We start from the raw sequence: 14,029 nt of genomic DNA, 5'->3' as shown, positions 1-14,029 counted from the left end.
AGTTATTGGTTGGAGAATTGCTTCGGAGAAAAGCAGAAAGAGCAAGATGGAAATCTAGCAGCTTTATTATGCAAGCAAAAGATGGTGTGTGAGGTGCAAACTGAGTCTTCCCGTAGAATAGCAATAGTTTGCTGAAGTATTCAGTGAATTGGAATCAAAGAAGTTGCCCCCACATCATTGGTATGACTGCAAAATTTGATTTGGAACCAGGATCTAACCTTCCTTGTAGCCAAATGTATGCGCTTACTGAAGCTGAAAACCGTCATCCTAAAGATTACATTGAGAAATACTTAGAAAACGGGTTCATACGACCATCACAGTCCCCCGTTTCTTCACCGTTATTTTTCATTCCGAAATGTGACGGAGATCTGAGAATGTGTATAGATTATCATACCTTGAACAAGATTACAATAAAGAATAGTTATCCTCTTCCCCTTATTTCAGTTCTTCTAGATCAACTAAAAGATGCCAAAATCTTCATGAAGTTAGATTTACATGGGGAGTGCCATTTAATTTGAGTGAGAAGTGGAGAGGAATGGAAAACAGCATTCAGAACAAAGTATGGATTATATGAATTGAATTGAGTGAATTGAATTGAGTTCTTATATAGCGCAGCTGCCACCCTACGGGTATCCTGGCACTCAGACCTGAGAAGCCAACCTAAACATCAACCGATAGGGAAAGGGGAATAGAGGAGGGCTAGAAATCGTGCCTGGGAAAGAGCCAAGTTTTCAGGCTCTTTCTAAACTCAGCCAAAGGGTTGGCTTGTCTAATGTTCTGAGGCAGCTCATTCCATAGATGAGCGGCTACAACACTGAGAGTCCTCCCCCCATCCTAGAGCGTTTAAACCTGGTAGTCATCAATAGATTTGCGCTGGAGGAACGGAGCTGCCTCTTGGGATTGTACCAGGCAAACTTCTCCTGCAATGGGACAGGACCCTAGTCATGTGCTGCTCTGTAGGCACTACAAAGTGATTTAAAGTGAATCCTTTCTTTGATGGGCAGCCAGTGAAGGTCTTTCAAAGCCAACGTTGTGGAGGACCCACGTTGCCTGTTTAGCACCATCTTCGCTGCCATAGACTGGACTCTCTGCAGCCCCTGAAGAATATATTGCGGTGCTCCTAGATACAGGGAGTTGCAGTAGTCCAGCCTACTCAGCACAATATTCCTCATTACAAGTGAGCGAGAGTCTTTGGGAAGTAGTGGAAGAATCTGTCGTAGCATGCGCATCAATGAAAGGCACGCGCTGACAGTCTTGTTAGCCTGGGATTCCATTTGGAGGTTATCGTCCACCAAGACTCCCAGGTTACGTACTGCTTTGGCTGGAACCAGAGGCTCCTCATCAGGAGTGAGTCTGAATTCCAGAGGTAGATGTAATGAACATTCTGGCCATGGGGCAGTATACCACCTCTGTTTTCCCATTAAATTGCAAAGAATTTCTCCTAAGCTATACCTCAGTCTGGTGCATGTATTCCTGGAGCGTATCCATGGATACTGCTTGTTTTCCTTCCAGGGAAAACACCAGTTGAGTGTCGTCGGCGTAATTGACCAGGTCAACGCCAAAGGATTTAATAATGGGGAACAGGAGCTGTAAATAGATATTAAACAATATGGGACTAATCGCAGAGCCATGGGGTACCCCATGATGTACTGGGGACTTTCTGGAGGTGAAAGGTGTCATAGTCACCATCTGCTGTCTTCCCGATAAGTAGGATTGCAGCCATTGAAGGGCCCGTCCTGACACCCCTATCCTCTCCAGTCTTTCCACCAGTACTGCATGGCTCACCGTATCGAATGCAGCTGACATATCCAGTAATACTAGAATGGTATCATGCCCATTGTCAGCACGCATTGGTAGATTGTCTAATACGGTGGCCAGAGCATTCTCGGTGCCGTGACCTGGACGAAACCCAAATTGGTCCCTATCCAGCAGATGGTTGTCTTCCAGATAACATGAAAGACTTTTGCTGACTGCTTTTTCCAGGATTTTGTATGGGTATGGCAGAAGGGAAATAGGTCTAAAATTTCCTGGTGTCTCAGGGTCTAACGAGGGTTTTTTCAGCAGAGGTGTCACTACTGCCTGCTTCCACGCCTCAGAAACTATTCCTGCTTCCAGGGATTGGCTGCAAATTTGTCGCAGCCAGGGAAAGGTGCCTCGGCCAATGGTTTTCCAAATTTTGTTTGGAAGAGGGTCAAGTGGAGAGCCAGAGGACATACTATTGGCCAGGTTGTTAAAAGAATCGTCCGTGAGGACTAGAAATCTGTCCAAGGAGGTATTCACCTTTGCTACTTCCTCCGGCCTCTGGATAATATTGTCCAGGTGGCTAATATCATTAGGATGAAGATCTCCGACAATTTTAGTGATTTTATCCTCGAAATGGGCAGCTATCTCCTCACACAGTTCTTGCGAAGCAGCAACCTTGTTGCTCATGCAAGTAGGGCTAGAGAGGTCCTTACAGATTTTAAAGAGAGCTTTAGTGCTATTGGGAGCTTGTAAGATAGATTTAGCATAGAAGTCAGATTTGGACTTAGCGATAGCCTCCTTGTATCTAGCCTGAACAATTTTCAGTTCTTTCTTGTCAGGGACCGAGTATGTCTTCCTCCATTTTCTCTCGGCTTTCTTACATGTTGTACCAGGGGGCTGAGGTTTTCTTCCTATTTTTAAGGCTTTTTACTGGTATGATCGGGTCCAGGGTATTGGTTATATAATTATAAAAAAAATTGATAGCTCTCCCTTACAGAGATAGTGGGAGAGAAAAGGTTAGGATTCATAAAGATCTGTGACGTCTTATTTTTACCTAATTTAGCCCACTCTCCTCCCCTTCTGAATGTCACCGGAAAATCATATTGTCCACTGACTTGAGAACCTTGATGTTAAAGTGGACTAGATAATGATCAGTCCAGGTTTGTGACAATATGTCTATCACCTCTGTCTCAGTCTGTGTGGCAAACAGTAAGTCAAGGATATGCCCTCCTAGATGAGTGGGTTGCTGAACCATTTGATGTAGGTTAAGGTTCAAGCAAGTGTTCCTCAAATCTCTCAGATGACTGCCCAGACTTCCATTATCCCATAGGTTAAAATCTCCCATTATAATCATTCTAGAATGGGTTTGGGTCAGATTAGTAATAGTGTTCAAAAGTACTTGGAAGTTGGTATCTTGCCCTGGATGTCTATAACAGATCATTCCTGTAAGTAGCCTACCCTTGACCTTCTCCAATGAGAAACCCAGAATGTCAATTCCTTTTACATTGTCTATCTCCAACGGGGCTAAGTTCCATTTCTCCTTAAAGATCAGAGCAACCCCTCCTCCCCTCCCTACAGATCTTGGTTTATGAAAGATTTTGTATCCCTCAGGGCAGGCAAATCCCATTATTACAGAGGAATCAGGATTAGTCCAGGTCTCAGTTAGGAAGAGGGCTTCCAAATCCAGATCCTCTATCATGCAGAATACCTCCACATGATGGTTTACTAAAGATCTGCTGTTAATCATCCCACAGTTCAAAAGCTCTTTATCGTGGCTGACTGCGGATGGACAGCGATAGTGTCCCCTACCTTCCCTCTTACCTAATTTGAGCAGCTGTTCCCTTGTATATGCTGTCCGACCGTGTTCTCTAACGGCACATGCAGCGTGGCTGGCGCTAGGCACATCCGAGGCGCAGACAGGCTTGTCTCTGGCGCGCCTCCGGTGCGCCATCAGCCCGCCCGGTGCGCCATCAGTCCGCCCGGTGCGCGCTTGCATTGCCTGTCCTAAATAGGCGGGCAAATGCAATCAGCCAACCACTAGAGCGCGATCGGAGAGATGGCGCTCACTGGGGGACAGCTGAGCTCCGATCCCACACCCAAGATGGCGCTGGTAGCAGATCGGGAGCTTCGAGGGGGCTAAAATTCTGTAAAACAGCGGAAGAGGTGAAGAATTTTTTTATGTGCAAGTAAGTGGGCTGAAAAACACAATTCTAGTGCCACATAAACATTAATAAAAACGAATTTCACAATTATAAAATTTGCTGTTTTTTCCAAATGACAATGTCCAGACCCAGCTTCCCTGCAATCCTATGGTCAGCGTGAGGTTGAATGACTAAGATCTACGATTATATGAGTACCAAGTGAAGCCCTACAGTTTGAGCAACGCTCCTGCAGCCTTCCAGTACTTCATTAATGATGTCCTGAAGGAGTTCATTGATCAATGCACGATTGTTTACATAGACAACATTTTGATTTATTCCTCATCAGAAGATCAGCAACAGGTCAAAAGAGTTTTGCATTGCCTGAAGGAAAGCAAGCTTTACATAAAACTTGAAAAATGTGCTTTTGGAGTGAAACCTGTGGATTTCTTGGGATTTGTAATTGCTCCAGAAGGTCCTACCATGGATGTTAAAAACATTGAGGCGGTCTTAAATTGGCCTCCTCCAACCTCTGTGAAAGAAATACAGAGCTTCATTGGGTTTGCAAATTTCTATCGCAGATTCATTCAAGATTTTCCCTGAAGGTACCTCCAATTACTAAATTGCTACGGAAAGAAGTACCTTTTCAATCGTCTGCTGAGGCAGAAGATGCTTTCCAGTTCTTGAAGAAGAGTTTTACCACTGCACCAAATCTGCTGCATGCGCATCCTATTCAACCGTTTTACCTGGCGACTGATGCTTCTAAACAGGCCATCGGAGAGGTACTTTCGGAGAGACACAAAGAGACCGAACAGTTGCATCCGGTGGCATATTACTATAGAAAATTGCAACCAGTGGAAATAACTTATACTATTTCAGATAAAGAACTCCTCGCTATAAAAGATGCCTTCCAAGAATGGCGACATTACCTAGTCAGAGCAAAACATGTGGTGACGGTATTCACCGATCACCGGAATCTTCAGTTTCTGAAGTCTGCAAGAACGCTCACACCATGCCAACTTAGGTGGTCCCTGTATTTCGCCAATTATGACTTTGTAATAACTTATCGGCCAGGAAGAAATAATGGAAAGGTAGATGCCATGTCTCGCATTGACACAGATGAAAGAAAGAGTCCCATTAGTGATCAAAAGATAATTCCTGAAACTAAGATCATTGGAGCCACTAGTGAGAAAACTCTCGTAGACAAGGTCAAAGAAGCCTTACCTTCTGAAGAAATGCGGAGCTGCGCAGAGAAGGAGTCAACTCAAGAAATTGTCGATGGATTACCGTTTCATTCCAAGGCCTTGCACTTACCAATCAAATAACTGCAACAACAAGCGTTGATCGACTGTCATGACAGTCCATTAGCTGGTCACCCTTGAATCCATTGAACGGAGGAGTTGTTAAGGAGACAGTTTTGGTGGCCAGGGTTGTCCAAAGATGTTAGAGTTTATGTGGAAGGCTGTGAGATTTGTACAATGGGGAAGATAAATAAGCTGGCTCCTCTGGGTTTATTGAGACCTTTGCCTACCCCTCCATTTTCCTGGCACACTGTGACTATGGATTTGATTGTTAAATTGCCTCCTAGTCAGGGATTCAGTTCAGTATTACTCATGGAAGACTCCTTCTCAAAAATGCCGCATTTTGTTGCCCTGAAAGGGAAGTCATCTGCAAAACATATAGCCACACAATTCAATTAACGGGTTGTAAAATACATGGTATTCCAAAGGTTTTGATCACAGATCGTGGATCTCAATTTCTATCCCATTATTGGAAGGTTTACACAAGGAGTTTGGGAATTGAGACACGTTACCCAACGAGTTTTCATCCACAAAAGATGGTCAAACTGAAAGGGCCAATCAAGAGTTAGAATAGTATCTCAGACTGTTTCTTTTGGATCAAGAGGGAGAGTGGCTTGATCTTCTTTGGACTGCAGAGTTTGCACATAATGATGCTAAGAATGCCTCTACTGGTTTTCCCCCTTTCTACTTGAATTATGGAAGGCATCCGAATTCTGAGATTTCCTCTCAAGAAGTGTTGGTACCTGCAGCACAAAACTTTGTACAGCATCTTAGCAAGGTACACGAGTCTGCCACCAAGAACTTAATGAAAGCTAAGGAACGCTACAAGCAAAGTGCAGATGAAAAAGAAGACCTGAACCAGATTTGAGTACAGGGGACAGGGTATGGTTAAGCACAAGAAACCTAAAGCTTAAAGGAAATAGAAAGTTTCAACCCCGATTTATAGGTCCATTTCCTGTGGAGCAAGTAGGGAATCCAGTGACTTTCAAACTAAAACTACCACCACAGCTAAAAATACACCCAGTGTTTCATGTTTCTCTTCTTAAAAAGGTTTCACCCCATTTGAAAGAATTAAGAAAGAGAACTTATTTTAGTGAAAGGACAAGAAGAATTTGAAGTTAAAAGAATCCTAGTTTCAAAGTCCATTCAAGGGAAAATCTTCTATCTTGTAGACTGGAAGGGTTTTTGCCCAGAGGATAGGTAGTGGGTGGAGCAATCAGATGTTCATGCTCCCCGATTAACCAACATTTTTCACTTGCAAAATCCTCACAAACCTCAGCCCGGAGGCTTAACCTTGCGAAGGGGTACTGTCAAGGTGCAGGAAAAAGAAATCAAAGCTCTTCTTTGTCCCGCAGTACCTGCCATTAAATGGGCATTGCAAAGATTACCCGCTCGCAAATGGTATTGGGTGATTATACTGAGGAACTGGGCATTCTCCCCTGTACTACCAACAGGGAGGACCGCGGTAGAAGTTGTCGGTCTAGTCCTGCGCTCCTGGACACGGGTGCGAGGTCTAGACAAGCTGTGAAGAGCGCTGGTTGATTTTAGAACCACGCACTTCACCAACGGATTTTCAGAGATTAGTCACGTTCTCTCTGTAGTCTAGTTAGATAGAAAAAGTGAAGTTTTGTGCCAGGCGTAGGCTAGAGAGAAATACCAATTTAAAGTAAACAGGAAAAAAATATATAAAGAGAAGAATTAATACTTACCCATTGAATACTTCAGGTCCGGATTTCTTCGTCGCTTGGCTGACGGCGGAAGTCCAGAAGGTTCCTAAGGGAGAAGTAAGAAGAATTCAGAAGATAAGAAAGTAAGCAGAGAGTGAACGAACAAATGAGTGAAAAAGAATAAATGAACTCACAAGAGTTAAAGGGTGCTAAAAAGTTGTTTATAATGCAGGTTACCAAAGAATAGAATACTTATATTGTAGCCATAGGCACTTTGGGTAAGGAAATAGAGAGAGAGTAAGAAAGTGGAGAAGGAAATTAGTAATGTTGTGCTTTTCTGTTACAGCGATTTCCACTCATGCTTAAAGATAGAGAGGGAATAAGTAAGGCATAAAACGGAGTACGGCATAAAACGGAGTACGGCAGAAAGAAAGAAGTAGAGTGAAAGAATAGGCACTGAGGCGAGAATTATCAGGTCTGTGGAATTTTTTAGCCCAAGACCCGCCGAGGCGGGGAATTGAACCCTGGTCCCGGGCCAGACCTTTGCATCAGGGTCTGCCGCTCTAACCATTGAACCACACTTCTCCACCCTTTCCCCCGGCTGGGGTCGCTTACTACTCCACCTACATCCATTGCCTTGCTTTTACTACTGCCAGAGGCCCAAACATTAAAGATAATCCCTTTGGATAATGGGAACACTGGACAGTTTTTAAACTTCAGTTTCACTGCACACTCAGTAAATATACCTGCTCCGCTGTAATACAGGCCTAGTAGCACAGCAGGGACACACTTGGTGTCACCAGGTGGGCCCGATGATTAAGCATGCCACCAACTAGGTTGGTGGGTGGGGGCTTCATAAAAAGAAAGAATCCTTTTTATCACTAACATACAGTTTTGTGTCTCATATCACGTCTTGACAGAGTAGTTCTCATTGATGCCTTTGTAATGAGCCATCTGGGGCTCAATGGTAACTCCGGATACTTTTCAAAAACTCGGATTACAAACTCTTACAATAAAATACATTGCCAGGAAAGGAGCATCTCTGGGTGGTGAGAGAAGCGGCTGAGGCGGTCCACACTCCTCATACACAGAGGACACGATAGGCCTCAACTCCAATCCCTACAGAGCAGGTTTCATCCCAGCAGGGGACAGGTCTCCACTTCTCTGCATCTCCCTGGATAGCCCTCAACCCCTCTGCATCCCCCTGGACAGGCTTCACCTCCTCTGCACCCCTCCCGGATCAGCCTCACCTCCTCTGCACCCCCAGCCCAGGACAGGCACCACCTCCTCTGCAACCCCTGTGCACGCCTGACCTCCTCAGCACCCCAGGACAGGCCTTGCTTCCTCTGCACCCCTCAAGACGGGCCTCAGCTCCTCTGCACCCTGGGGCAGGCCTCACCTCCTCTACACCCCCTGCACAGGCCTCACCTCCTCTGCAATCCCAGCCCAGGAACCTGCTCCTCTTCATCCCTGGACAGGCCTCACCTACTCTTAGCCCCTAGACAGGATATGCCTCACCTCATCTGAACCCTGGACAGGCCTCACCAGCACTGCTCCCCCTGTGAAAGCATGACATCCTATGCACCACTGGACAGGCCTCGCCTCCTCTGCTCCCCCTGGAAAGCATTCTCCTCTGCACCCCTCAGGACAGGCCTCCCCTCCTCTGTACCCCTGGACAGGCCTTGCCTCTTCTTCATCCCCCTGGACAGGCCCAACCACTCTGCATCCCCCTGGAGAGGCTTCACCTCCTCTGCACCACTCCCAGATATGCCGCACCTCCTCTGCACCCCCAGCCCAGGACAGGCACCACTTCCTCTGCACCACTGGACAGGCCTCACCTGCTCTTAACCCCCTGGACAGGACATGCCTCACTTCCTCTGTACCCCCCCGACAGGCATCACCTGCTGTTAACCCCCTGGTCTGGACATGCCTCACCTCCTCTGAACCCTGGACAGGCCTCACCTGCTCTGCACCCCTGGACAGGCCTCACTTCCTCTGTACCCTGGACAGGCTTCACCTCCTCTGCACCCCTGGACAGGCCTCTCCTCCTCTGCACCCCTGGACAGGCCTCACCTCCTCTGCATCCCTGGACAGGCCTCACCTGCTCTGTACCCCCATGGACAAGACATGCTTCGCCTCCTCTGCACCCCCTGGATAGGCCTTGCCTCCTCTGCTCCCCCCGAGCAGGCATCTCCTCCGCACCCCTCAGGACATGCCTCACCTCTGAACCCCAGACAGGCCTCACCTGCTCTGTACCCCCATGGACAAGACATGCCTCGCCTCCTCTGCACCACCTGGATAGGCCTCGCCTCCACTGCTCCCCCTGAACAGGCATCTCCTCTGCACCCCTCAGGGCAGGCCTCACCTCCTCTGCACCCCTGGACAGGCCATACCGCCTCTACACCCCTGGACAGGCCATACCGCCTCTGTATCCCGCGGGACAGGCCTCACTTCCTCTGCACCCCTGGACAGGCCTCACTTCCTCTGCACCCCTGGACAGGCCTCACCCCCTCTGCACCCCTCGACAGGCCTAGCCTCTTCTTCCGGCCCCTGGAGAGGCTTCACTTCCTCTGCACCACTCCCAGATATGCCGCACCTCCTCTGCACCCCCAGCCCAGGACAGGCACCATCTCCTCCGCACCCCTGGACAGGCCTCACCTGCTCTTTACCTCTGGACAGGCATCACCTGGTCTGTACCCCCATGGACAAGACATGCCTCACCTCCTCTGCACCCCCTGGATAGGCCTCGCCTCCTCTGCTCCCCCTGAACAGGCATCTCCTCTGCATCCCTCATGACCCGCTTCACCTCCTCTTCTCCCCCTGGACAGGTCTCACCTGCTCTCCTCCCCATGGATAGGACTCAGCTCCTCTGCACCCCTAGGACAGGCCTCGCCTCCTTCGCAACCACCCCACCCCTGAAAAGGACATGCTTCACCTCCTTTGCACCCCCCGGACAAGTCTCACCTCCTCTGAACAGGCCTCTCCTCCTCCGCACCCCTGGACAGACCTCACCTCCTCTGCAACCCCTGGACAGGCTTCACTTCCTCTGCAACCCCTGAGAAAATCAACTCCCCAGCACACGTATTTAAGTAAGATGTGGTTTCCCTCTAGGTTAAAAACAAGTACAGTAAATGAGTCTCAGAATATACAGAATTCTTCCTTTCTTTTGTCTTGTTCCCATTTTATTCTGGTGTTCTCGGCCACAACCAACACGTGTTTCGTCGGTACGGGGTGTGATCCTGCGATTTTCTCAAGGTTGTGTAAAAAATAAAAGGTACAGAACCATGGTCTAAATAGAAGTCACATTTCCATGACCGCGTTGCTGCCAGCAATTTCTTTTTGAGCACGAACCTTTAGCTGATTCAGAGACCCTACCGCGGACCCGCCCGCCTGTCTCCCGCTGCCCGACTGCTCACCTAACACCCAGAGCGGGGCCGCCGAGAGGAGACCGGCGAGGGGCAGACTTCACCATCCAGCAGCCCTTGCGGTGTTCCGCGTCACCGGGAAGCGCCAGGAGGCGCTTTAAAACGTCACTAGAGCCATCGAGTGGGGGAACTTTCCATGACTGCGTTGCTGCCAGCAATTTCTTTTTGAGCACGAACCTTTAGCTGATTCAGAGACCCTACCGCGGACCCGCCCGCCTGCTCACCTAACACCCAGAGCGGGGCCGCCGAGAGGAGACCGGCGAGGGGCGGACTTCACCATCCAGCAGCCCTTGCGGTGTTCCGCGTCACCGGGAAGCGCCAGGAGGCGCTTAAAAACGTCACTAGAGCCATCGAGTGGGGGAACTTTCCATGACCGCGTTGCTGCCAGCAATTTCTTTTTGAGCATGAACCTTTAGCTGATTCAGAGACCGTACCGCGGACCCGCCCGCCTGTCTCCCGCTGCCCGACTGCTCACCTAACACCCAGAGCGGGGCCGCCGAGAGGAGACCGGCGAGGGGCAGACTTCACCATCCAGCAGCCCTTGCGGTGTTCCGCGTCACCGGGAAGCGCCAGGAGGCGCTTAAAAACGTCACTAGACCCGTCTCGCTGAACGCCGGGCGAAGCCTGGGCCAAGGGCGGGCCCGTTGTTGCCCGTTAGTGACCGGCAAGACCGGACCGGGCAACCCCCCTTTAGTCCATCATAAGGTAAATTGGTTCACTTATCCTAGGTACATCTTCCTTCCAGCCAATAAGAACTGTATAAATTTCAGCTGAACTTTTATTAAGAACTGCCTTCTAGGTCTCTTTGGAAAATAGTGTAATCCTTTGGCTAGGCCACCACGTCTAAAGGCACCAGGAGTAAAACTGTAATGAGCGTCGCCCAGATTACAGGTCCGATTGACCAATTCATCTCTCGAACTAACGAGGCCATCGATCAGAGTATTTCTCTGCTGGAGCGCAGAGTATCTCAAGACCTTGTGAATGCACGACGCTCCTCCATGGGCCTTCTGGCTTCAGCGATATCACCTATCCAGCAAGGCCCCAATATTCCATTGTTGATACCATCCAAAACTGTAGCAGTAATTCATACCGTCCCTTCTATGGTGGATCTTTCAGCCACACAACCATTGTTAGACTCCCATGTGCTAGAGGACCTTGAAACTACCCCAGACTTAGAGTTATGTCAATCGCAGGAGACAGAACCAGTCAAGCAGTCTCGTGGGGTTAGTGAGGGTGCTGTTCCAAAACGGGGGAAAGGCAAGAAAAATACTACTTTAGCCAGATCTGGTGCCCCTCCTGAGTCTGGAGGGGGGAAACCTGTTCAACTCAGCCTGACCGATCCAAATGTTATCGATCCTCCCGCTATTAATTTAGTTGACTTGCCCGATAATCCTCCCATCATGGGACAGGTGGAGGGTTTCTGTAGGATCTGCAACACCACCCCTCACCTATTAGCCAGCATCAGGGAACTTCTTATCTACCAATTAAAACCATTGGAATCTAGTTTAAGGCTCCTTGAAAAACAGATAGTGAAGCTTTCTGCCACTCCACCTACTCAGTCCAGCTTAGTTCAAACAAAACAGGGGGGGAAATCTAAACCTCCAAATATAGTTCCTCAATTGGTTCAACCAGATCCCCGAGGTATGCCGACCAAAGCTGCTAAGGCTTCTACTACGCAACCTAAGCCCAATACACCATCTGCTTCTACCCAGTTAATCTCTGATGCGGGTTCGGCTTCACATAGTACGGCCATTGTTCCGTCCCAGGCCCCCTCAGGACAGGTGAAAGGTCCCGTCCAAGTAGCTAACAAAAATCAGACATCCTTTACACCCAAAACGCCGGGATTAAAACCCACGGGGGAAGTAAAAAAGGGAGCGCGGCCTAGGCGCCCTATACATCTTCCACCGGAGGCGTCCCCCTACACGGTCATTCTTACTGGGGTTCCTGAGCTTTCTTATGATACAGATGAACCTTCTTGGTCTCTCCATAACAAGGTTCTACAGTGGCTTAGCCTAAACAGACCCCTACAGCCCCGTTACTCAGGTAGAATTTCTAGAGTTCGCAGAGTAACATGGATCGGAGACGAACGTAAAACAATACAAGGTGACTGTATTATAGTAAACTGTGATGATCCAACTACAGTTGACTATATTTGTTCATGGCCGTCACTGGAAAAAAAGGGGGGAATTGATGCTCAACGTCTCTCCTTTTTTTATCCCCCAGAGAATAGCTACCAATATTTCCCTACTTTAAATTGGCAACAAGCACAAGAAGGGTCCTGGAATCATGTGGGTAACAGATATAGAAACGGAAGCAGGGAGTGGCAGGCACAGTCTTGGTACCCAAGCAGAATTCACTTCCCTATGGAGGGGTGGCGGGGTTTTCCAACCAGAAATCGATATGATTGTCTGGAAATGGTCGATTGACCGATAGTAAATCCAGTCAGCATAAATCAGGCCCCTGAAGCCTCTGGCGTTCACTTTAGTCCTGGAACACAACGAGACCTGATTGAAGGTCATATTATCTCACAAATAAGTCCGACTACACCAAATGCCAACAAGGTCAGAACTACATTAGAAACCTCTCCTGCCTATTCCAATACAATGGTGGATAGATTTCCAGTGGTTTCTATCTGCATAAACGCCCCAAACCTCCATCAGTTCAAGGACACTGTCAACAGGTTGGAGACCGCGGTCTCTTCGGTGTGTTCGCTTACGCGTGCACCCGACCTCTTGACAGCTGAAACCCTATCTCCTCAGTCAAATGAACTTCTGCTTACTACTAACCTGAGCTTTTCAATCTTGTATTGGAACGTGCAGGTTTACGTGCTAAAATGACTCTGCAGCCGTGGTTAGACACGGTAAATGAGCACCAGATAGTCTGCCTTCAAGAAACGTGGTTAACTACCCCCCCATCATCTAGTGGGTTATAAAACATTTCACACACCAGCTAGTCAGGGTGTCTTGGGTAGACCAAAGGGTGGACTGGTAGTTTATGTTGTCAATACTCTGCCCCTCACAACGTTATGTATGTCTAAAGAAGTGGCGAGTTATCAAATTTTACAATTAACCTTTAATAAAAATAGCACCTATTTTTTGGTTAATTTTTATAATAATCTTGAAACAATGGATTGTATAAACACCCTTAATGAAATTACCACTTTTTTAATAACACAGCGCAATAAGCTTTCAACAATCCCAGTATATGTGGTCTGGGGTGGTGATTTTAATCTCCCATTATGCACCAATTATTAAAATGGAAACTGTGGCCTGCTGGATGAGCATGGCAGTCCATTGTCTCACTTTGCACACACTATCTGTGGAAATCGACTAAATGAATGCCTCTTTTCACTAGAGCTTGATTTTGCCAATGACCTTGTAGAACCTTCAATTGACTTTTCACCAACTTTTCATGGTAGGGGGCTCTCAAGTACCATTGACTACATGATGTCCTCCCAGAGTTTGAAGGGACAAGTGGCAAATTATCAAACTGGGACTGATGTTAGTAGTGACCATTTTCCCATTAGCGTCTCAGTTGTACCAAAAAATGTCTCTTTACAATCTAACAACACCAGTCTGTTAACTCAAAATTCCTTAACTATGAATAAGGTGAATGGATACTCTGTTAAATGGGCAAAGATAGATCCAGCTGTAATCACTGGGAGGGTCCTTGCAAAAGCTAGACTCTGGATTCTTGATTGCTTAGCACTAGATTCCACCCCTCAAACAATCCTGGCTGGTTTCCAGAAGATCCTG

The 14,029-nt window shown here is 47.8% G+C and overlaps 1 protein-coding gene across 3 annotated transcripts in view; it reads right to left on the bottom strand.

Annotated features, from left to right (window-relative positions):
- LOC147737333 (uncharacterized) overlaps window positions 1-14,029 on the bottom strand; it is a 162,124-nt gene that overhangs the window by 65,398 nt on the left and 82,697 nt on the right. For all 3 annotated transcript variants that reach the window (XR_015296581.1, XM_086925675.1, XM_086925666.1), the window contains exon 2: window positions 6,892-6,955. The gene's annotated coding sequence lies outside the window, so the exon portion shown is untranslated. The remainder of the gene's footprint in view (window positions 1-6,891; window positions 6,956-14,029) is intronic.

Source organism: Lissotriton vulgaris, chromosome 1_1, assembly GCF_964263255.1.
Source record: "Lissotriton vulgaris chromosome 1_1, aLisVul1.2, whole genome shotgun sequence".
NCBI lineage: Eukaryota > Metazoa > Chordata > Amphibia > Caudata > Salamandridae > Lissotriton > Lissotriton vulgaris.
This window is presented reverse-complemented; position numbering and strand designations above follow the sequence as displayed.